Source organism: Rutidosis leptorrhynchoides, chromosome 11, assembly GCF_046630445.1.
Source record: "Rutidosis leptorrhynchoides isolate AG116_Rl617_1_P2 chromosome 11, CSIRO_AGI_Rlap_v1, whole genome shotgun sequence".
Classification (NCBI taxonomy): Eukaryota; Viridiplantae; Streptophyta; class Magnoliopsida; order Asterales; family Asteraceae; genus Rutidosis; species Rutidosis leptorrhynchoides.
In genome coordinates this window covers 233582640-233606718 of record NC_092343.1, presented here as the reverse complement: position 1 = coordinate 233606718, position 24079 = coordinate 233582640, and the positions used below count along the sequence as shown (strand labels likewise).

At 36.8% G+C, this 24079-nt stretch overlaps 1 long non-coding RNA gene across 1 annotated transcript in view; it reads right to left on the bottom strand.

Annotated features, from left to right (window-relative positions):
- Positions 1-4118, bottom strand: part of LOC139877730 (uncharacterized) — a 38712-nt gene extending 34594 nt beyond the window's left edge. The window contains exons 1-2 of the long non-coding RNA XR_011768748.1: positions 2416-4118; positions 1862-1934 (exon numbers count right to left, since the gene is read on the bottom strand). This is a non-coding gene — a long non-coding RNA (uncharacterized lncRNA). The remainder of the gene's footprint in view (positions 1-1861; positions 1935-2415) is intronic.
- Positions 4119-24079: the final 19961 nt, after the last annotated feature.

The window sequence follows — 24079 nt, the reverse complement described above, 5'->3', positions numbered from 1 at the left end:
TTAATCTAGTATTATTACAATTATTAATTTAACAAATAAATGATCTTTAAATAAAATATATATTAATACACATAATTTAATTATATTAATATCTTTATTTATTTAGAATAGTTAAAAATGAATATATTTAATTAAATAATGAAATCTATAAGTTGTTAATATAAAATGATATAACTAATAAATTTATAATTATATCTATTTGTTCGATTACAATTATGTGCGTTAATATATATATAAATGATATAGGTTCGTGAATCGAAGGCCAACCTTATAAGTTACCAATGGTGTTATATGTATTTTTACTACAAAATACATTAGGTGAGTATATAGCCCCTTTTAAACTTTAAATATTTTGGGCTGAGAATACATGCGTTGTTTTTATAAATGATTTACGTTATGGACACAAGTGACTAAAATTACGTTCTACATGGGTTTGAATCAAAAATCCCCTAGCTTGGTAACTTTAACTATTGGTTTATGAACTGGTAGGCGCGAATCCTAAAGATAGATCTATCGGGTTTTACACCCCCACCCAGATGTTATTCTAGTCACTACTAAACTAGAAAAATGGGTGTTTAGTACTTCGAGGTTAACGGAACGCACTTGATTCGGTGCACATATTATTATAACTCAGGGGTACACACTCGTGTTAAGGCTAGTTACCGGGTGCCCACTGCTTGGAATGCTTTTCACACACTTGCGAGTGTATTATGTTTATAAACATGAAATCTTGTGGTCTATAGTTATAACGCTGCTAGCATCAAACCTATATATCTCACCAACTTTATGTTGACGTTTTAAAGCATGTTTATTCTCAGGTACGAATTAAGTCTTCCGCTGTGCATTAGCTCATATTAAAGATATTATTTGGAGTCGATCATCGCAATGGGACCAACTGTTGAAGACTTCGTCCGGGAGGATTAGGACCGGTTCTTTCAGTTGGTATCAGAGCGGTGGTCTTAGTGAACCAGGCCTTGCATTAGTGTGTCTGACTAGTAGTTTTTAGGATATATTAGTGAGTCTGGACTTCGACAGTGTCTGCCTGTCAAAAAGTTTTGCTTATCATTCTAGTCGGAAACCATCTGCTTATCATCCTTAGGGAATTGCCTGCTTATCATTCTTTAGTCTAGACACGTCTTACTGCATTTAGTGCATCGATAGTGTATAGACAAAAAAATTCATATCTTAGCGCATCTGTAGACTTGCTTGTCATATGCCGTAATGTAACAACCCGTCCTTATCCCCCTGGACGAAATCATCAACATCTGGTTTCATTGCGATGATCGACTCCAAGTAATGTCCTTATAATGAGCAAATGCACAGCGGAAGACTTAATTCGTACCTGAGAATAAACATGCTTTAAAGTGTCAACCAAAAGGTTGGTGAGTTCATAGGTTTATCGTAAACAATCATTTCCATCATTTTAATAGACCACAAGATTTCATATTGATAAACATAATACACTCGCAAGTGTATGAAAAACATTCTAAGTTATGGGCACCCGGTAACTAGCCTTAACAAGAGCGTGTACCCCTGAGTTATAATAATATGTGCACCGAATCAAGTGCGTTCCGTTAACCTCGAAGTACTAAACACCCGTTCTTCTAGTTTAGTAGTGACTAGAACAACATCTGGGTGGGGGTGTAAAACCCGATAGATCTATCTTTAGGATTCGCGCCTACCAGTTCATAAACCAATAGTTAAAGTTACCAAGCTAGGGGATTTTTGATTCTAACCCACTTAGAATTAGTTTTAGTACTTGTGCCTATTTCGTAAAACATTTATAAAAGCAGCGCATGTATTCTCAGTCCCAAAAATATATATTGCAGAAGCAAATAAAAAGGGAGCAAATGAAACTCACCATACTGTATTTTGTTGTAAAAATACATATGACGACATTTAACATGTGTAGAGCTGACCTCAGATTCACGAACCTATATCAAATATATATATTAACACATATAATCACATAATTCTTTCTATACAATATTTATGTATATCCAATGTTGTAGTTATATATATTCTTTATTTATGTTTTATATATTCAGTTATATTTATATATGGTTATTTTGTAAAATATTCATTATTAATATATATATATATAATTATATTAAGGTATATATCTATTTGTAATTAGTTTTAAATCACAAGTCAATAATTTGTTATAAAAAAAAAATACTATTAATAATAATAACAATGATATTACTAATTGTAATGATAATAATTTTAATAATAATACTAATACTATCTAATAATAATAAAATAATGATAATAGTTATATGTTAATATTAAAAATAATGATTTTTGTAACCTTAATAATAATAATAATAATAATAATAATAATAATAATAATAATAATAATAATAATAATAATAATAATAATAATAATAATAATAATATGTAATAGAAAACTACCTTTGAAGAAAAGCATCAAGAAAAATAATTAAATTGCCCCAGCTAAGGTTAGAACCCAAGACCTCTCTGTACTCCGAACACTCTCCTAACCGTCCCTCTATATCTCCTTTTTCTGTTTTGAATGCCCCGAAATTAATTATATTATTCTTTTCGGCCCAATAGAATGAAAGGTGGATTCAAAGTCACGGCCCAACATAGGAGCTAGGTATCGGCCCAGTTAAACCAACTTCACAACCCAATGGATATAATTCTCACGGCCCAATCTTCCAATACAGTCTTCTATTGTAAAAAAAAATGTAGTTGCCCAGATTCGAACTAAGGACCTCTTTATTCCCCAACCATACGCTCAACCCTTTAAACTGTTTGGCTCTTTCTGAATTAAATCACAACTAATTTCTATAATCCATCAAGTGGCATATTTCATGGGTTTAAAAAAATACAGCTGGATGTTTTAATTGATGGAGGCCGTGGTTTAAAAAAAAAATTAAAAATAAACACTCGATATCAACACCCTCCACTGGTCGGCCATTAACATGTACCATTTGTATCTATTTGATGACTTTATAAAGCTATGAGTATTAATATTTAATACATCATTATCTCATCTTGTTAAATCGAAACACAAGAAAAATAAAGAATGCAGTTGCAGTGGTTCGAGAAGGTTGCTGAAAAACAGAAACAGCAGTTCAAGGTTGATTAATGGTGTTGGGTTTCAATGAGTGATGGTTTGGTATCGGTTTACTCGTGCAGAAGGCAGAAGCACGTACACTAATTGCAGGTTTATGATATGGTTCGATCAAAAGAAAACAATTCTTGTCGATGTTTGTGATATTATCAAATCATTACAGCAGTAATAGGAATAAGTTGTGGTGGTGGGTTATGATGGATTTCGACAAAAAGATTAAGAAACAGGAAACTTTCGCAGCAGTAGCTGTTTCGAGTGATTTGATGGTGTTTATGTTGGGTTTGGTTGTAGGTTTCGATGGTGTGTGGCTGCACAGACACGTGAGCTGTAGCAGCAAGAAATAGCATTGGGTTCTTGTTGGTTGTTTTCGAAAAACACAAAAAAAAAAATAGTTGTAGCAGCACGTGGCTGCAACAGAAAGAACGGAACAGTAGTAGCTGTATAGTTTATTGTTTGGGCGTAAATATAAACAGAAGATAAAAGTGAGAGGGAGAATGAAGGAGAAAGATGGTTGCTTGTGGTGTGTAGGTGAAGGTTTCATGGTGGTGTTCGTTGGTGATGGGTGTTGAGATGGTGAGAGTGGCGAAAGAGAAAAAAAAATGATGGAAGGTGAACGATGGAAATGGTGATCTTGGGGTTTTCTTGTGAATTTTTAGTTGGTGTCGTACTCGTAGTCGTAGAAGTCGAACAAAATACGTGTGGTTTGTGGTGACTATTTTGTGTAGTGGTGGGAGATGGTTGAGTGGTGATGTTGCAAAAGCAGAAACATGTAGGTGGTGGGTTGGTTTCGGTTGAGGGTATTAGAAGATAATGGGTTACACTTATAAAACAATCGTGAAGATGGTGTTATGGTGATTCTTGGATGGTAAATAGGTGAGAGTGGCGGTTTAACTTTGGTTAATGGTGGTGATGGTTCTTGATGATGGTCTCGGTTGCAGAAATTAAAAGATGGGAGTACAAGAGGAAGAATGAAAATGGAAAGGGAGAAGAATAACATCTCCTCTGCTTATATGTAAAGTATGTATATTATAAGATAGTGGATACTTGAATAATTTTATCAATAAACCTTATATGATTGATTTAGTATATAATAAGTTGGTCGACATGAAATCACGGGTAACATGAAAGACAGGAAGAAATGTAAAATCTGAAAGTGACTTGAAAACAACTTATGCGATAATATCTGTGTGTCTTTATCTATGTATACATATTATACATATATTATAAATATAAATTGTAACGAAAACCAATAGAATTTTTATTCACTTAGTTTGATTATATCTACAATAATTAATGTTATGATAATATAAAAAAATGTATCTTATGGTGATTGCCTAACACATTCATGATTGATCAGTTAACAAAACTTGAAATTGATTTGGTAAATATTTGGACAACTATAAAGGTTATGTCATGTATCTTAATTATGATTCCCTTAATTCAAACGTGAGGTCGTGATTGAGTTGTTTTAAATCTCTCCATTTTGTATGTGATATAAATATAATATATTTTATATTATATGATAGTAGATATAATAATATCTATCGAATATTAACTGTACACATAGTAACTTAAATAATTTAGTAGCCATTTCTATAGATTATCTTACCTACCGTTTAACTACTAAAATAAACATATGATATATTTTTTTATTATAATTATATATATTTAAAAAAAATATTTACATACATATATATATATATAATTAAATATATCTATTTACAATTAGGTGTTCGTGAATCGTCGAGAACAGTCGAAGGTCAATCGAATATATGAAACAGTTCAAAATTTTTATGACTCAACCTAACAGACTTTACTTATCGTGTCGAAAATATTACATCGTATCGAGAATTTGGCTCAAAATTAGTCGAAATTTTCCGGGTCGTTACATTACCCACCTGTTAAAGAAATTTCGTCCCCGAAATTTGAGTGAGGTTGTCATGGCTAACAATATAATTATTTTCATGACGAATATGAATAGTGTTTTATCATTTTTGATTAATATGGATAAAACGATTCGATCATGCGAAGCGTACGAGTGAAGCTATCACAAAAGAGTGAAATGAAGTGATTAGAGGTTCGTCTTAACTTCTGACATAGTCAAGGTTGATTTTCAGAATTCAAGGAATTTAAAGGAATCTTCTAATCAAAAAGAAAATGTAATAGCACGATTTATTAGCAGATTGTCGGAGTTACGGAAGAACAGAAATATCAAGAAAATATTTCCGTGATATGCTTAGAAATTAAGTAGAATGAAAGAGTTATGTAACATGGCACATGATGAGGGCAAGGTCTGTGAACCGTCATCACATTCCATTAGAAATTTAGCATGACTTACTGTAATATAATCACGTTGGCCCGGCGTCATTATATTATACTAACTCATGCTTCAATTCCCTACACTTCTCCAAAAATCATCCAATATTTAAACTCAAATTTTATAGAAGCATAGAAACTAAAACAGTTTCTTTTATGATGTAACATAGATAGCACGAGGAGATAGATAATTTCTGATAAAGATATTTATGAAGGTATCTTCAGAAATATCGAAGATATTTATAACAAAAGATAAGATGATATCTTGAAATATTTAAGACCAGAAGATGATGAAGAAATTTTTCCGCAGAATTTAGAATACGTAGGAGCAAGATATTCGTTAAAGATTTCTTCGGATACAGAATCATCTGGATTCTTTAAGTACAGGCTTAGTCTTTGTGATTTGTTCACAATCTCCTTCATGGTTTTTCTTAATCCATTTTTTTCAGTAACAAATTTTCTATTGAGTGTTTCCTACACTCCATTATTTATCATCAAACTCTTGGCCATTAAGACCATCTACAACATGCTGCTTCGCCAGCATTTTCAAAGTTAACGGATTTGGGTCATCAGTTATCAACTCGAGGTGTTTTCAGGAGAATTGCGTTTTGGGATGATTAAACGCGGATGGTAGTATGGTGAAAAGGTTTCCGGTAACAATAAAAGAGTACGCATATATTCCGAGGTTATAATAAGGTTGTTTTGAACGAGAAGTCGAAATCAACTTGCTGGAGCTGTGACAAAATTGGCTAATTTGGAAAGGAATTGCAAAGTTATTTTGGGTAATAATAACGCCAAAGGAATTAACACAGCTATGTGTTAAACGTTTACTTAGGTTCCGAGAGTTTTTCAGGTGCATAATTATATGCATAAATCTTTTCTTTAGTAGATGAAGTGCGGCTGGTTCATCCTTTTGATTGAGGTGTTTTCAAGAATCATGAAGGATTTGAGCAAAGATTGTAATTGTCGAGGTACAAATGAGGTTTAAGATGAAATCAAGTGGCAAACTTGAAGAATTATTTAGTTTCATATGTTATAATCAATATTTTAATTCATTTTAATTGTCCAAAGTTAGCAGTTCAATAGTCCAATAGTCCAATAGTCCAATGAATTCATATATAATTTAATATACAATTAATTAATACGTATCGTGACCCGTGTACCGGTCTCAGTATTGATCACAACTCAAACCATATATATTTTGGAATCAACTCTAACCCTGTATAGTCAACTTCAACATTAACATATAGAGTGTCTATGGTTGTTCCAAAATATATATAGATGGGTCGATATGATAGGTCAAAACCTTGTATACGTGTCCCGTTATTTAAAGTGCGTATAGTAAATAAATATATATCATGACCCATTATACAACGTGTTGTCTCAGAATTAATCCGACGTATTGTTGTACATGTGTCCCGACAGTATGTAAAGTGCAGAAATTAATTAACAATAAATAAAATTGCGAGAATGTAAATTGCGATAAATTAAATGTTAATCAGTTAGCTGGGAACAGTTAGCTAGGAACAGTTAGCGTGGAATCTTAATAGAATTTCAGTTAGTTAATTCGTTTGTTTCTAACAAATTTTATTATATCCAATGTTTTCTTCATTATGCCACTTGTTAAATTTTGATAGGTCAAAATCCAAATATGAAATTGAATTTGAATGGAAATAGTTATTCTTTGGTGAACGGATACGTGTATGTATGAATTTGAGCAGTATTTGTTAATGATCGCTGAATCAGAACTGAAGAGTGTACAATGTAACTTATTAATGTGAAATCTAAATATTTCTTGGGTATTACCCACCCGTTAAAATATTTTCACCATTAACAGTTTGTACGAAAGAATTTTTAATTACAATCTTTATGAAAATATACATATATTTTCTTCATATGTAATCATGGATTTAATGAGTTAATAAGATATTAAACTCATTTGATTTATTGTTAATACCAGATTACATAATCTCTAACACTTTAGAAATTTCACAATCATCATGTCGAGCGAGGATAATCGATGTAGAACGATACGTAGAATGATGATTATGCTCGAGGTACAGAATGAGATATTGAGGCGTGTGATGTTGAAACTTGGGTTGTTGGTGGTACTGTTGGTGTCGGTGATGTTGCTGAAGCTGGTAAATTTTGCACCATATTCTCCAATGCCACGACTTGAACACGAGGCTTGTTGACTTCTTCTATTACTCCGGGATGATTGACGGTCAAAACGAGTGGATGAATAAGGTTTAGAATTGTGGATAGAATATAATCGTGGCGAGATATTCAGGCAACGAGAGTGAAAATGGTGTTTCAAACAGGTTTGCCGGTAATTGATTCAGGTTCTTTGCCAACAGGGAAAGTTAGTGGATGGAAATGATCGCTTTCTTCTTGTCTCCATTGATTAAGTCGACTACGAACCCATCAGATGAATTGGGGATGGATGTTTGGTTGGTTCATCCTGGTGACGCTGCTTTCGGAGCTGGAGAATTCGAGAGATTTGAACTAGTGGTGAGTTCCATTTCGTATGATTTGATAAAGGGTTTTCGATATGAAAAGAATTTCGGATATCAGATGATATTCTAATTACATAGAATATCTATGTATACTACAGAAGATCCCGTAGATTACGGAGAGAATTAAGGAAATGTGTCTGATAAAGTCTACAGTAATAGATACGCTAAGATATGAATTTATCTGTACACTATCTATCAAATAAGTGCAGGAAGTCATGTCTAAACTTAGGAATCATAAGCAAGAAATTTTCTACTAGGAATGATAAACAATACTTATAATATGCAGCTAAGGTCGAAGTCCAGACTCGCTAATGCATCCTAACGACTATCAGTTAGATACACTAATGCAAGACCTGGTTCACTAAGACCAACGCTCTGATACCACATGTAACAACCCGTCCTTATCCCCCTGGACGAAATCATCAACATCTGGTTCCATTGCGATGATCGACTCCAAGTAATGTCCTTATAATGAGCAAATGCACAGCGGAAGACTTAATTCGTACCTGAGAATAAACATGCTTTAAAGTGTCAACCAAAAGGTTGGTGAGTTCATAGGTTTATCGTAAACAATCATTTCCATTATTTTAATAGACCACAAGATTTCATATTGATAAACATAATACACTCGCAAGTGTATGAAAAACATTCTAAGTTATGGGCACCCGGTAACTAGCCTTAACAAGAGCGTGTACCCCTGAGTTATAATAATATGTGCACTGAATCAAGTGCGTTCCGTTAACCTCGAAGTACTAAACACCCGTTCTTCTAGTTTAGTAGTGACTAGAACAACATCTGGGTGGGGGTGTAAAACCCGATAGATCTATCTTTAGGATTCGCGCCTACCAGTTCATAAACCAATAGTTAAAGTTACCAAGCTAGGGGATTTTTTATTCTAACCCACTTAGAATTAGTTTTAGTACTTGGGCCTATTTTGTAAAACATTTATAAAAGCAGCGCATGTATTCTCAGTCCCAAAAATATATATTGCAGAAGCAAATAAAAAGGGAGCAAATGAAACTCACCATACTGTATTTTGTTGTAAAAATACATATGACGACATTTAACATGTGTAGAGTTGACCTCAGATTCACGAACCTATATCAAATATATATATTAACATATATAATCACATAATTCTTTCTATACAATATTTATGTATATCCAATGTTGTAGTTATATATATATTCTTTATTTATGTTTTATATATTCAGTTATATTCATATATGGTTATTTTGTAAAATATTCATTATTCATATATATATAATTATATTAAAGTATATATCTATTTGTAATTAGTTTTAAATCACAAGTCAATAATTTGTTATAAAAAAAAAACAATACTATTAATAATAATAACAATGATATTACTAATTGTGATGATAATAATTTTAATAATAATACTAATACTATCTAATAATAATAAAATAATGATAATAGTTATATGTTAATATTAAAAATAATGATTTTTGTAACCTTAATAATAATAATAATAATAATAATAATAATAATAATAATAATAATAATAATAATAATAATAATAATAATAATAATAATAATAATAATAATAATAATAATAATAATATGTAATAGAAAACTACCTTTGAAGAAAAGCATCAAGAAAAATAATTAAATTGCCCCAGCTAAGGTTAGAACCCAAGACCTCTCGGTACTCCGAACACTTTCCTAACCGTCCCTCTATATCTCCTTTTTCTGTTTTGAATGCCCCGAAATTAATTATATTATTCTTTTCGGCCCAATAGAATGAAAGGTGGATTCAAAGTCACGGCCCAACATAGGAGCTAGGTATCGGCCCAGTTAAACCAACTTCACAACCCAATGGATATAATTCTCACGGCCCAATCTTCCAATACAGTCTTCTATTGTAAAAAAAAAAAATGTAGTTGCCCAGATTCGAACTAAGGACCTCTTTATTCCCCAACCATACGCTCAACCCTTTAAACTGTTTGGCTCTTTCTGAATTAAATCACAACTAATTTCTATAATCCATCAAGTGGCATATTTCATGGGTTTAAAAAAATACAGCTGGATGTTTTAATTGATGGAGGCCGTGGTTTAAAAAAAAATAAATAAAAATAAACACTCGATATCAACACCCTCCACTGGTCGGCCATTAACATGTACCATTTGTATCTATTTGATGACTTTATAAAGCTATGAGTATTAATATTTAATACATCATTATCTCATCTTGTTAAATCGAAACACAAGAAAAATAAAGAATGCAGTTGCAGTGGTTCGAGAAGGTTGCTAAAAAACAGAAACAGCAGTTCAAGGTTGATTAATGGTGTTGGGTTTCAATGAGTGATGGTTTGGTATCGGTTTACTCGTGCAGAAGGCAGAAGCACATACACTAATTGCAGGTTTATGATATGGTTCGATCAAAAGAAAAAAATTCTAGTCGATGTTTGTGATATTATCAAATCATTACAGCAGTAATAGGAATAAGTTGTGGTGGTGGGTTATGATGGATTTCGACAAAAAGATTAAGAAACAGGAAACTTTCGCTGCAGTAGCTGTTTCGAGTGATTTGATGGTGTTTGTGTTGGGTTTGGTTGTAGGTTTCGATGGTGTGTGGCTGCACAGACACGTGAGCTGTAGCAGCAAGAAATAGCATTGGGTTCTTGTTGGTTGTTTTCGAAAAACACAAAAAAAAAAATAGTTGTAGCAGCACGTGGCTGCAACAGAAAGAACGGAACAGTAGTAGCTGTATAGTTTATTGTTTGGGCGTAAATATAAACAGAAGATAAAAGTGAGAGGGAGAATGAAGGAGAAAGATGGTTGCTTGTGGTGTGTAGGTGAAGGTTTCATGGTGGTGTTCGTTGGTGATGGGTGTTGAGATGGTGAGAGTGGCGAAAGAGAAAAAAAAAATGATGGAAGGTGAACGATGGAAATGGTGATCTTGGGGTTTTCTTGTGAATTTTGAGTTGGTGTCGTACTCGTAGTCGTAGAAGTCGAACAAAATACGTGTGGTTTGTGGTGACTATTTTGTGTAGTGGTGGGAGATGGTTGAGTGGTGATGTAACACCCTAGATTTTTTTTTTTTTTTTTTATAAATCACAGTGGAAGATTTCATTTACATAAATACCCTTAGTTAATTACTTTATTACAAACCACCGGTGTTACGTTAAACGACTAGTTACATAATTACAAAAGTTAAGACATCAGAGTTCGTCTTGTCAAACATATCATCAGCCCGACTCCCGTCCCTACCAGCACTAAGATCCAAAACCTGCAAGGGAGGAGGTGAGGGGTTAGCACAAGGCTAAGTGATTGGAACTATCAAAAGGTCTAGCATACAGTACCAACTTGTATTCCTACAACAGCAACTACATACAACAACATGCAACACAAAACAACTGGCAACTATGCTCCAACTAGAGACTCGGCGGCTTGTACGAGCACACGACCACTAGCTGATTAGTCTAGCGTCTACCGAAAGTCCTTACTACTGAATCCCCAGTATAGTAAATCCACACGCAGGTGATGCGTCATTCAGCACTATACTCAACAAACAGTAGCCAACTGGACCCAACCACAACAAGGTTGACCTCTCTGAGCTGAACCTAACAACAATAGGTTCCAACAGGCAACTACAACAACTTGTGCACATACAACTAGTCAACTACTACTACAGGCAACTAATACTACTAAAAGCATGGCAACCCTAACGGAGATCAACGGCACAACATAACTACTAATCATGGCAACTAACAACAATATCAACATAGTAGCGCAACTTGCTACTCTATACTATACCAAGAGATAATCCCACTCACCGATTACCAGCAACTAGCTCAGATAAACTATCACTGAGCTTCTTCCTTATCCTTATTACCTGAACATAAGGCAAATCAAGTTAGTTTCCATCCGATAACACAAAACAACACAATACAGAAAATCAGTCACAAAAAGCGCCACAAAAAGGTCTACTTAACACTTATGCATTTTCAGAATTTACATCCTGAAAATCATAAAAACACACAGACAGCATAATAGCTAAAACTCAACACTTAGTATAAATTTCATTGTCTAAGACCATCGGTCGATGGTCCCATCCATCGGCCGATCGTCAACACACCATCGGTCGATGGTCTCCCCCAATCGGCCGATCGTCAAAATTACATCCGCTGGTCAAAAGTCATATACCATCGGTCGATGGTCTTGTCCACCGGCCGATCGTCCCTCACCATCGGTCGATGGTCAACGACCATCGGCCGAGGGTAGTTCATCAGCTGCAGCAGCAGCAAAGTGACGGGTTTCACACCCAAATCACCAAATCTCGATCCTGGACTCAGATTTGACCTTAAAACCGACCACAACTTATTTATCAAACATTTTGGGACATAAACCCACAAGAATTTCGTACAAACAACATCAATTTAAGTAATCTTGACCCAAAATTACACTTTGAATAAAAACTAACAAAAACCCCAATTTAACAAAGATTTAAACATGAAATCAAACGATTCTTACCTGGTTTAGACTCAAGAAATCACTTGCTACTAATTTCCAACAAAAACAAGGATCAACAACATGATTTGGAGATTAGGGTTTCAAGAGAGTGAAAGAGTTAGGTACGGGTTTGTTTAGAACATTCAAGAAAATAAGAGAAGGAGCTGATATATTGCTTATATATCAGTGTCAAACACAATACCCCATCACACACGGGTATTTACCAGTTATCTAATAACTTTCGTACTTAATTTGACTGCCCTAACGGAGTCCAAATTAAATAAACCAACCTGTTCTGTGACCCTTGTCACAAACTGGTCTCAACTAAATAACCAAATAATTATAAACATATAATTATTATAATAACACACAAACACACCCAAGGTCAAAAGGGTCATTTCAGCTAGGCCCGGTAACAGGATGTTACAAATCTACCCCCCTTAAAGATATTCCGTCCTGGGAATCGAGTCAACTATGGTCAACAAACCATAAATTCAACTAAGTCTTACATGATAATTAACCCACACTAGCAAATCGTCCTTCCAATACCCACCGTCTTTCTTCAAACAAGTGCACGCATAAGGAATTTCTAACTTTTTACTCACGTCTGATACAATGAAAATCATCACAACGTCCATTGGTCAACCACTTGAATCCACAAATCCTCACTATTAATTCAATGATCCAAGTCAAATTTCACGTTTCTAAGTCATTCTGTATCGAAAATCTCATAATCTATCATCAAATTCAACTTATAACACAGTCAATATTCCACAATTATTCCAAGCTCAGGCAGTAGAATCAGTCATCATTCTAAAATCTATACATATGTCCACACAATTGTTATTAAGTCAACAGAACTTTAGAGGTTAATCATCTCATGTCCAGTCGCGTCACAATCCAATATAGCACAGGCCACCTAATTTTCCTCCAGCTTCTCAGAAATTCCGTATGACTTACCACAATATACTTCTGTTGGCCGGACACAAGTATATTATCCTAAGTCATGCCTTCATTCTGCGTCGCTAGAATCGGAAAAGTACTACTTGTTCCATCCACTAATCTTAAGTCCAATGAGTCTCCTCAAATGCTTCGGCAATAACTAAGCTACTTTATAATTAATCAGTTACACCATCTGTCCAATCATAGTTATTTAAACATTGTCCATCAAATGTTCAAGTATAATCTAGCAACATTACTACAAATTCATCAAGCATAGGAAATCGCAACATATGTTCCTCAATGTCAAAATACGCTCAACTTAGCAGTATTATACATCTGGTTAAGGAAAAGAATTGTCCAATCGACACAACCCTTATTCCATCACATCAGTAACAACAGTATCATTATCTAATAGTCTCCTGCCGTCTAAGAATCCACTACATAAATCACAACTCATCTCTATCCAAATCATGGTTTTCAATCCCAAAAAGTCAACCTAAGGGTCACCCTTACCCCACAAAGCACACAAGGGTCGAAACCAAAACATATAACAACATAACCCAACAAAGTACATCTTACACTACAAACAAGATCTACCAATCTACACAAAAACAAATATATTATAACTAAACAATACGAGGATTTTAAAACATACCTGTATTCACATCATATTCGACATCCGCATCTGCAACCATATGATAAGCTCTTGCTGTTGCCGTAGGTGGATTCTTTCTTTTCTGCCCAACTGGAGAACCAGAAGATCCACCTACCGATACCGACTGCGCTCCTGGCCCCGCCCCAGAACCTGATCCTCTTACATACGGACATTGAGCTGACCTATGCCCCACTTGATGACATATCCAACATACATCCTCCTGGAACGAACACATCCGAATCTCGTGTCCCACAATACCACATCTCAAACATCTTTTGGTTAAATCTGAACACGGACCACTATGAGATGATCTACAACTATAACACCAAGAATTCTGACTTGATGCTGACCCACTCTGTTCTGACCCACTTTTATGTTTCAACTTAACAGACTTCTTTGACCTAGAGTCCGACTGACTCATCACCTGATCTTGTTGTGGCATGACATAACTTTCCATTCTGTTTCTTGCTGCTCTGACATCATCTTCTACCATCTTGGCCATAACAAATGCTTGCGATAACGTCGTCGCCATCCTAACCATCGTTCTGTACTCTGGTAAAATTATGTTAACAAAATGCTGTATTCTGGACTGCTCATCTGGAACCCACTGTTGTACGAACCTTAATTTATCCATATACTGCTCAATCACCTCATCTATCGTCATCTGATGAGTCATTTTTATTGCCAAAAATTCTGTCTTAATTCGATTAAGGTCATAAGACGAACAATACTGCTCACAAACTTTACTATAAAATTGTCCCCAAGTAATCATGCTCACTTGCTCTTTTGGTATACTTGAAATAACCGTATCCCACCAAACCATTGCTCTATTCTTCAGCATACGACTAGCATAAATAACCTGTAATTCTGGTTCGCACTGACAGGCCTCAAAAACCTTTTCTATCTCTCTTAACCAGTTAAGGGTCACTGTTGGGTTAGAACTTCCTGAATATTCGGGTGGATTACAATTCAGAAACTGTTTGAACGTACATTTCTTCGGCGATTGAAACGTCGGCATCTGATACGGACCCCACATCTGATTTGAGAACTGTTGATTAAACTGAGGTGGCATCTGATACTGTTGTGGAAACTGATACTGAGGTGGTATCCATTGCTGTTGTTGGAAAGCATTTCCAGTTTGCTGATACATATTGGACTGCACCGGATACCCACTAATCATCTGATTCGGTACACTACCACTTGGATTCACGGTTACCCGCCGTTGTTCTAATTCCCTTATTCGATCATGTGCTTCCTTTAACTTACTTTGCAATTCTATTACTTGTTCCTGCGGGTCCTCTTCTGACACATATCCGTCTTCATCTGGGGCTCTGAACGTTCTGGGGGCTGACGGACCAGTTGCGTTTCCTGTGTTATCTGCCATAACTGCACTACCATAACAACTCACACAAACGCTTAGTGGAAAACAGGTTAGTACCTATCAACTAACGCATGTAATCCCTACATTCACTTAACCCGTCCCCTCAGATATGTTTGACACAACACAAGGTTTGGGAACATGACATTTAACACAATGTACATGCGGCCAAACCTATGCTCTGATACCAAGTTGTAACACCCTAGATTTTTTTTTTTTTATAAATCACAGCGGAAGATTTCATTTACATAAATACCCTTAGTTAATTACTTTATTACAAACCACCGGTGTTACGTTAAACGACTAGTTACATAATTACAAAAGTTAAGACATCAGAGTTCGTCTTGTCAAACATATCATCAGCCCGACTCCCGTCCCTACCAGCACTAAGATCCAAAACCTGCAAGGGAGGAGGTGAGGGGTTAGCAAAAGGCTAAGTGAATGGAACTATCAAAAGGTCTAGCATACAGTACCAACTTGTATTCCTACAACAGCAACTACATACAACAACATGCAACACAAAACAACTGGCAACTATGCTCCAACTAGAGACTCGGCGGCTTGTACGAGCACACGACCACTAGCTGATCAGTCTAGCGTCTACCAAAAGTCCTTACTACTGAATCCCCAGTATAGTAAATCCACACGCAGGTGATGCGTCATTCAGCACTATACTCAACAAACAGTAGCCAACTGGACCCAACCACAACAAGGTTGACCTCTCTGAGCTGAACCTAACAACAATAGGTTCCAACAGGCAACTACAACAACTTGTGCACATACAACTAGTCAACTACTACTACAGGCAACTAATACTACTAAAAGCATGGCAACCCTAACGGAGATCAACGGCACAACATAACTACTAATCATGGCAACTAACAACAATATCAACATAGTAGCGCAACTTGCTACTCTATACTATACCAAGAGATAATCCCACTCACCGATTACCAGCAACTAGCTCAGATAAACTATCACTGAGCTTCTTCCTTATCCTTATTACCTGAACATAAGGCAAATCAAGTTAGTTTCCATCCGATAACACAAAACAACACAATACAGAAAATCAGTCACAAAAAGCGCCACAAAAAGGTCTACTTAACACTTATGCATTTTCAGAATTTACATCCTGAAAATCATAAAAACACACAGACAGCATAACAGCTAAAACTCAACACTTAGTATAAATTTCATTGTCTAAGACCATCGGTCGATGGTCCCATCCATCGGCCGATCGTCAACACACCATCGGTCGATGGTCTCCCCCAATCGGCCGATCGTCAAAATTACATCCGCTGGTCAGAAGTCATATACCATCGGTCGATGGTCTTGTCCACCGGCCGATCGTCCCTCACCATCGGTCGATGGTCAACGACCATCGGCCGAGGGTAGTTCATCAGCTGCAGCAGCAGCAAAGTGACGGGTTTCACACCCAAATCACCAAATCTCGATCCTGGACTCAGATTTGACCTTAAAACCGACCACAACTTATTTATCAAACATTTTGGGACATAAACCCACAAGAATTTCGTACAAACAACATCAATTTAAGTAATCTTGACCCAAAATTACACTTTGAATAAAAACTAACAAAAACCCCAATTAACAAAGATTTAAACATGAAATCAAACGATTCTTACCTGGTTTAGACTCAAGAAATCACTTGCTACTAATTTCCAACAAAAACAAGGATCAACAACATGATTTGGAGATTAGGGTTTCAAGAGAGTGAAAGAGTTAGGTACGGGTTTGTTTAGGACATTCAAGAAAATAAGAGAAGGAGCTGATATATTGCTTATATATCAGTGTCAAACACAATACCCCATCACACACGGGTATTTACCAGTTATCTAATAACTTTCGTACTTAATTTGACTGCCCTAACGGAGTCCAAATTAAATAAACCAACCTGTTCTGTGACCCTTGTCACAAACTGGTCTCAACTAAATAACCAAATAATTATAAACATATAATTATTATAATAACACACAAACACACCCAAGGTCAAAAGGGTCATTTCAGCTAGGCCCGGTAACAGGATGTTACAGGTGATGTTGCAAAAGCAGAAACATGTAGGTGGTGGGTTGGTTTCGGTTGAGGGTATTAGAAGATAATGGGTTACACTTATAAAACAATTGTGAAGATGGTGTTATGGTGATTCTTGGATGGTAAATAGGTGAGAGTGGCGGTTTAACTTTGGTTAATGGTGGTGATGGTTCTTGATGATGGTCTCGGTTGCAGAAATTAAAAGATGGGAGTACAAGAGGAAGAATGAAAATGGAAAGGAAGAAGAATAACATCTCCTCTGCTTATATGTAAAGTATGTATATTATAAGATAGTGGATACTTGAATAATTTTATCAATAAACCTTATATGATTGATTTAGTATATAATAAGTTGGTCGACATGAAATCACGGGTAACATGAAAGACAGGAAGAAATGTAAAATCTGAAAGTGACTTGAAAACAACTTATGCGATAATATCTGTGTGTCTTTATCTATGTATACATATTATACATATATTATAAATATAAATTGTAACGAAAACCAATAGAATTTTTATTCACTTAGTTTGATTATATCTACAATAATTAATGTTATGATAATATAAAAAAATGTATCTTATGGTGATTGATGTGGCCGAAACGGACGGTTTTATTTCCGCGGTGTCGTTAGGTCGCGGAGCGTCAGAATCAGTCCTACCACGGGGATAGAGTAGTGGTTGTTTTTTATTTATATTTAGCTGGGGTTCCAAGCTATAATTCACCTACTTGTCTTCCTTTAAACGAGTAAGCGGTAAGTATACCTCAGGTACGTATTTTTGTATGTTTGCTCGATAACGTGGGACAAAAGTGCCTATACAGTTAACCCTAGTGACAAGAGGTGATAGTTTTAAGATTAACTAAGTAAGATAGAATAATAATTAGACAGGAAAAGTAAAGATAGGTATGATGAATAGGATCCTGAAGGGGAATTATTGCAAGAGTTCAACTTCCTAGGATAAACACTAAACCTCAATCAACTGGGCTGTGAACCTAACTGATTTGTCACTAAGAGTTTAGGCTTTGAAGATTCTGGCTAAGACAGGTAATCCCTACTCCCAACGCTAAGCTAAAAGGTTTAACAACCTTATGGAAAGAATCCTAGGTACATGAACAAAGTGGGTTACCCTATAGAGGAACGTCTCGGCTTTTCTTAATCCTAGTTGGTCTAACTAAAGCAATATCCTACCACTGGTTACTATACTATGCCTCAACATTAACAGATGTGCAATCTTAGATATCCTAAGGTACTGCTAATTGGAATAGAAGTCTCTCCTTTGCGATCACTTATTCAACCCCGGATCATCTTACAGCATCTCAAGAAAACTGCTTCTGACGCGAATCATGCTTCTGAGCAAGCTAGTGTTCACTGAACTCTCTATTGCTAACTCTAATCACAACCTAAATGGGCAGCTCTTCTATGACGAACAAATACTTATTCGTACGTAGGTACTATATCCCTATTGTGACGTTAAGCACACATAACTACTTACCAGGTATCCTAGGGTTGATCAGGTCCTAATACTAGGTTATAGCCACGTGAATAAGCGGAAAGGGTGATCCGTAAATTAAACTACTAAACCGTCAAGGTTTCAGCATAACAACATAACAAGTTTCAGATAAAATATTCAATCATATAATAAACAATTGTAACAGCTAGATAATCATGCAAGATGAAAGCAACTCAAAATAATAACTTTATTAAATTAAGGAAAGCGTTCACCGTTTACAGACGAGATCTGGACCATTACAAGTGCTGACAACCTCTAGCCCGCTCCTAGTACAATCTTCGGCGTTCGCCTACGGGTACTTAATTTCCCGCTCGGAGGTGAGAAGGCCTTGAAAGCTCTAGTGTGAGAAAGTGTATTGTAGTGAGAGAGTGAAGAGAGGTGTGTGTTGAAATGAGTGGACAAGGCCCTATTTATAGACTTGAAAATTGCCAAAATCCGGCTGGCAGGCCGGATGGCAAGCCGGATGGTGGCCCGGACCTGGCAAGCCGGATCCGTGCTGCCAGACCGGATGGTGGCTCGGATTTGGCAAACCGGATCCATAGTGGTAGGCCGGATGGCAGGCCGGATGGCAGGCCGGATCCGGGGTCTTGGTCAGCTCGTTTCCTGGATCGTAATTTGATTTCTTGACTTTCACCGTTTTCGCTCTAGAATCTTCGTTTTAGCTCCGATTCTCTTGATTCTTTTTGCATCGTCTTCGTAATTACTTTGCCTACAAGTTTAACCAAAAAAACGATTATTTTACCGACAAAGCGTTAAACTTTATGCTTTTTGGGACTCAATATCGGGGGTAAAAACGTGACTTTTTAGCCGATATCAAATATCCCACACTTAGACTTTGCTTGTCCTCAAGCAAACTTCTGAACTTAGAACAGTGAGGACTTTAATTCGTAGAGATCAAGCTGTTTCGTTCCGCAAGACGGAAGAGCGAAAACTCGGTTTTATTCTTCTGCTTATTCTCAAATCTTTTTTTCCCGCAAGCATGAGAGGAGGTTACATAACTGAGGCTATCTCACTCGGGTCACTCATTTCACTCAAGTGTTTAGGGTGTCCTAACGTTCTAAGAAATGAAGTCACTCTTAGCCAGTCATGCTCGCATTCTTCGTCATAGGCTTGATCAAGACTCAAATCTCTATCACTTATTTGCGAGAATTTTCGGTTATCGACCTAGCTTGCGTTATGAAGAGATGGGGAATGTTGAAGTTTCTAGGGTGCGAAAGGTTTTTGATAGATAGGAGTTTTGTTCTGAAAGACTGATTTCGTCGATCCCTTAAGCTTTTTGTTGGGAATTTCTTGATGAGCATCCTTCTTTTTGACCGCCAGGAGTTCTGTTCTCGAGTCTTTGCTGGTTCTGCTCCCTTTCTCAGAGCCTTTTATTCATAGAGACTTTGCTCTAGTTTTTTTTTTTTTTTTTTTTTTTTTTTGAAAGCATCTTTTGCTTTTCTCTTCGAGGTCTCCGTTTTGGGGCGATCTTCTTTGATACTTGACTTGGATGCTCGCAGTTTTCTATTTGTGGTTCTGAAGGTTTCCTGACGAAATGATTCGTCGGGTTTTATTTGTTTCTGAAGAGGATAGAGTGGGTAAAGGAAGGTTAAATGGGTTTTGTGGAGCGAAAGTGAAAGTGGAAATGGAGGTGGAGGTTATTTTCGTCTTCGTGGGTAGCTAAGGTTTTAACTTATTCGTTCTCGTCAAACTGTGTGATTCCGAAATGTAGATCAAGAGCAAGTTCTGATTCCGAGATGCTAACATCGGCGCACTCAACGGAAATATAGTGAAGCACTAAAAATGAGTGCTTATAAAGCCTTATTTGGGGGTGCCTCACAACAATTATAACGGGTCGAATTGCGCCTTTCGTTATGCAATGCTCTATTGGAAATCGATTTTGATTTTTCGCGAAAAGTTTTCAACCTTGTTTTACCCTTTTTTGTCTATTTTGTAAAAACGTTTTGATCTTTTATAGAATTTAATTATCCTTAGCGTTTTAAAGTTCAAAAAGTTTTTAAATTTTATGAAAACTTGAGGATTTTACAAGAATCGTTATGTGCAACATTTGCTATCCCACACTTTAAAATAACATTGTCCTCAATGTTAAGGATACGGAGTATCCCACACTTTAGTTTTTAAAAGGAGGCGTATGTGTTATTAAATGTTTATATTGGTGGGGTTGCCAATCCCACACTTAGTTTTTATAGTGGTATAGTAATTGCGTATATTCTAATTGAAAAGGTGTTTGGAAACGTAGTACTCCCCTAGTATTCCAGGACGTGCGATTTGGGTGGCGCGCTTCATTTTGGCTTCTTCAATTCTGGTACCGGCGTCGTCCAAGTTCACGTCATTTTTGCTCCAATATCTTCCTTGTACGGTCTCGATCGTCGTTTGTTTGGTGACGTTTATTCATGCAATATTATTCTAGAAACAAACACACTAATAATAAAAGTAACAGTGCCCAAAACTGGGCGTACAAAATATAGTGTAGCATGATAAATAAAATGTAGCATGAAATGTTCCCAAAAAGATGTACTCAAGGCCCAGGCTGGGGTGCGGAGTATGGTGGCGAGTAGACGACTCTGGTACGAGCTCCTGTCGGGTTCCTAAGCCTAGATTGACCCTCGATGGTCATTTCCTCATCCGTAGCTAACTGGGCGGCTAACTCCGCTGTGTTAGTGTCTGAGGTCATCCTAAATTCAATTTCCCCCGATCCAGCTATTAACCCTGTCAGCGATGAAGTGCTCGTATGTATCATCGGGCCCGCGCTCCAACCGAAACTACCCTGCGAGTCCCTATTTTGCCCCCACTGGCGGTTTACGTCCATTCCCTGTATACCCTGAGTGACCCTGGCAGCTGTACTCTGCTCTGCAGCCCGATCCCATACCGCGTCCTGTCCAGATGTAGGAATGGGGTCGGTGTGAAATAACTGATCGATAAAGCCTTGACCCACTGTAGTCTGTGGAGGATCTGATGTGATCACGGTGTGCTGAGTGAAATGCTGAGTAGGCGGATCTGGAGGTCCAGAAAACTGATGACTAGGACCTGGCCCCATGGGATCACGAAATGCCTGCATGACCGGATACTCGTGTGGTGGCGGCGGAATGTCGTGACGTCTCGCCGCGTGATGTACCCAATGATCCAGGTTTTCGAGAATCGCATGCTGAGAAAACCAACTCTCCGGCCCCGGTATGGTACCCATATGATACTGATATCCATAAGGTGGGTAGCGTGATCTCGGGCGATCACCCTCTCCGACTGATGAATGTCGGCGGGTGTCTGTGGGCCCCCCGTGGGCTGTCGGATCATCCTCATCTCTAGGCTCCTGTGAACCTCTCCTCCTACTACCTTGCTGAGTACGAATGTCAGGTCCGAACCCCTGAACTCTAACACCTGGCACCATATACTCCTCGTCGTTGGGTATGTCGGGATGTGGTAGGATAATCAAGCGTTCATCCTCTACGCGAATCAAATCCATACTGCTCAATAGCTTATACCCTACCTCCTCGGACATAGCCCCAATCCTATAACGATCCAAACCACCTAGCAAACCCATTTGCCTTAATAGCTTGGTGACAACCCCTCCTAAAACCGGAACAACTGTGGCTGCCGAACATTTCTCCGCAGTAAATGATTGAGCAAGGAGATGTGCCACCTGAATATTCTGGTTGCTGATGATGGCACTCATTAAGCGCATATCCTTGACAGTGACTGCGCCGCCGTATCTCGCTTTCGGATAGAGGGATTTGGTGATGAGGTGGTGAAGTATTCGGAGTGCGGGATTTCTAAACTTAGATGCCTTTTTATTTGAGTGCCAGTCGTCGTCATCGGTTGTGTGTTCGCGCCAGAATTCATTGTGTCGAATCTGATTTGGGGAGATTAGGCCATTTCTGAATATCCTTCGGCGCAGCTGAGATTCCTTATATAACTCGAGGTATTGTGCAAACTGTCCAAGAGTTAAATGATGCCATCTGTTACGGTGTCTGAAGTGAATACACTGCTGGGTGAGATAATCTCTTGGGCCTACATCCGAATCAAAGCTCCATGTAGCCATAAATTCAGCATATGGCTCATCGTAAGTAACTTCGTTACGTTCAAACAATATTTTCCAAGCCCTATGCGTCCTATCCTCGGCTTGGAACTGAAACATTCTCGCAAGATCCTGGTTCCATCCACACTCTTCCAGGATTCTCCAATTAATGTACTTATTTCCAGATTTGACACGGTTATACCAAACGTGCATAGCAGGTTCATATATCTCTGGGTCATCCTGATTAAGAAGACAGTTAGGCAAATCCACATGGTCGCGACGACGAGACATCTGCACAATCAAATAAAGTAGGTTATGTTCCAAAAATTAACAATTAAACTCCAAAATTGCCTATATTTTTCGAAAAAAAATTCGAAATGAGGGCTTTAAAAATGGAGTTTTCCAAAATCCTGTTATAGTCAAATATAGTCAAAATTACCGCAAACAACATAGAAATGAACTATATTATAAATTTAAAGCAAAATTCAAAGCGTACCCGTGATTACTAAAATAATGCAATAAATAATAATTATAGCCATTTAGTCGTAATAAGCAATTTTAAGCCAAAAAATGATGAAATTTAAGCATACAATGATCCGAAAGACCATTTTTAATTACCTTAAATATTTTTAGACATCAAGAGTGAGCTATAACATTTCAAAATCAAAGATTAGACCCGTTTGACCCAAAAATATCCATTTTGTTCAAAACGTACAAAATAAGGAAAATCAAGGATTAGGCTTCATTTTCACGAGCAAATCATTGAAATCATTATTTGAACTAGTTCTAAGGCATTCCTAAGTTTTAAAAACGTTTTAACTATAGGAAAAACCGAAGTCCTAAAAACGTGTAGTTTGACCAAAAATTCAAAATCAAGCAAACTAGCCAATCTTGTTCCAAAATCAGATTCTAAGCAATCCTAATGAATCACTAAGCCTAACAAAGCTTAGCAAAACATCAAATTTCCAAGAATTTCACCCAATTTTTACCCTAAAACCTCAAGTGACGAGTCGTGAGCCAAAAACTATCCTAATCGCCTCAATCTAGCCTAAAAACTAACCCAAAGTAATCACATTATCTATCTAAGCACAAAGGAACCCAAAATCGAATCAAAAATCAAGTTTTT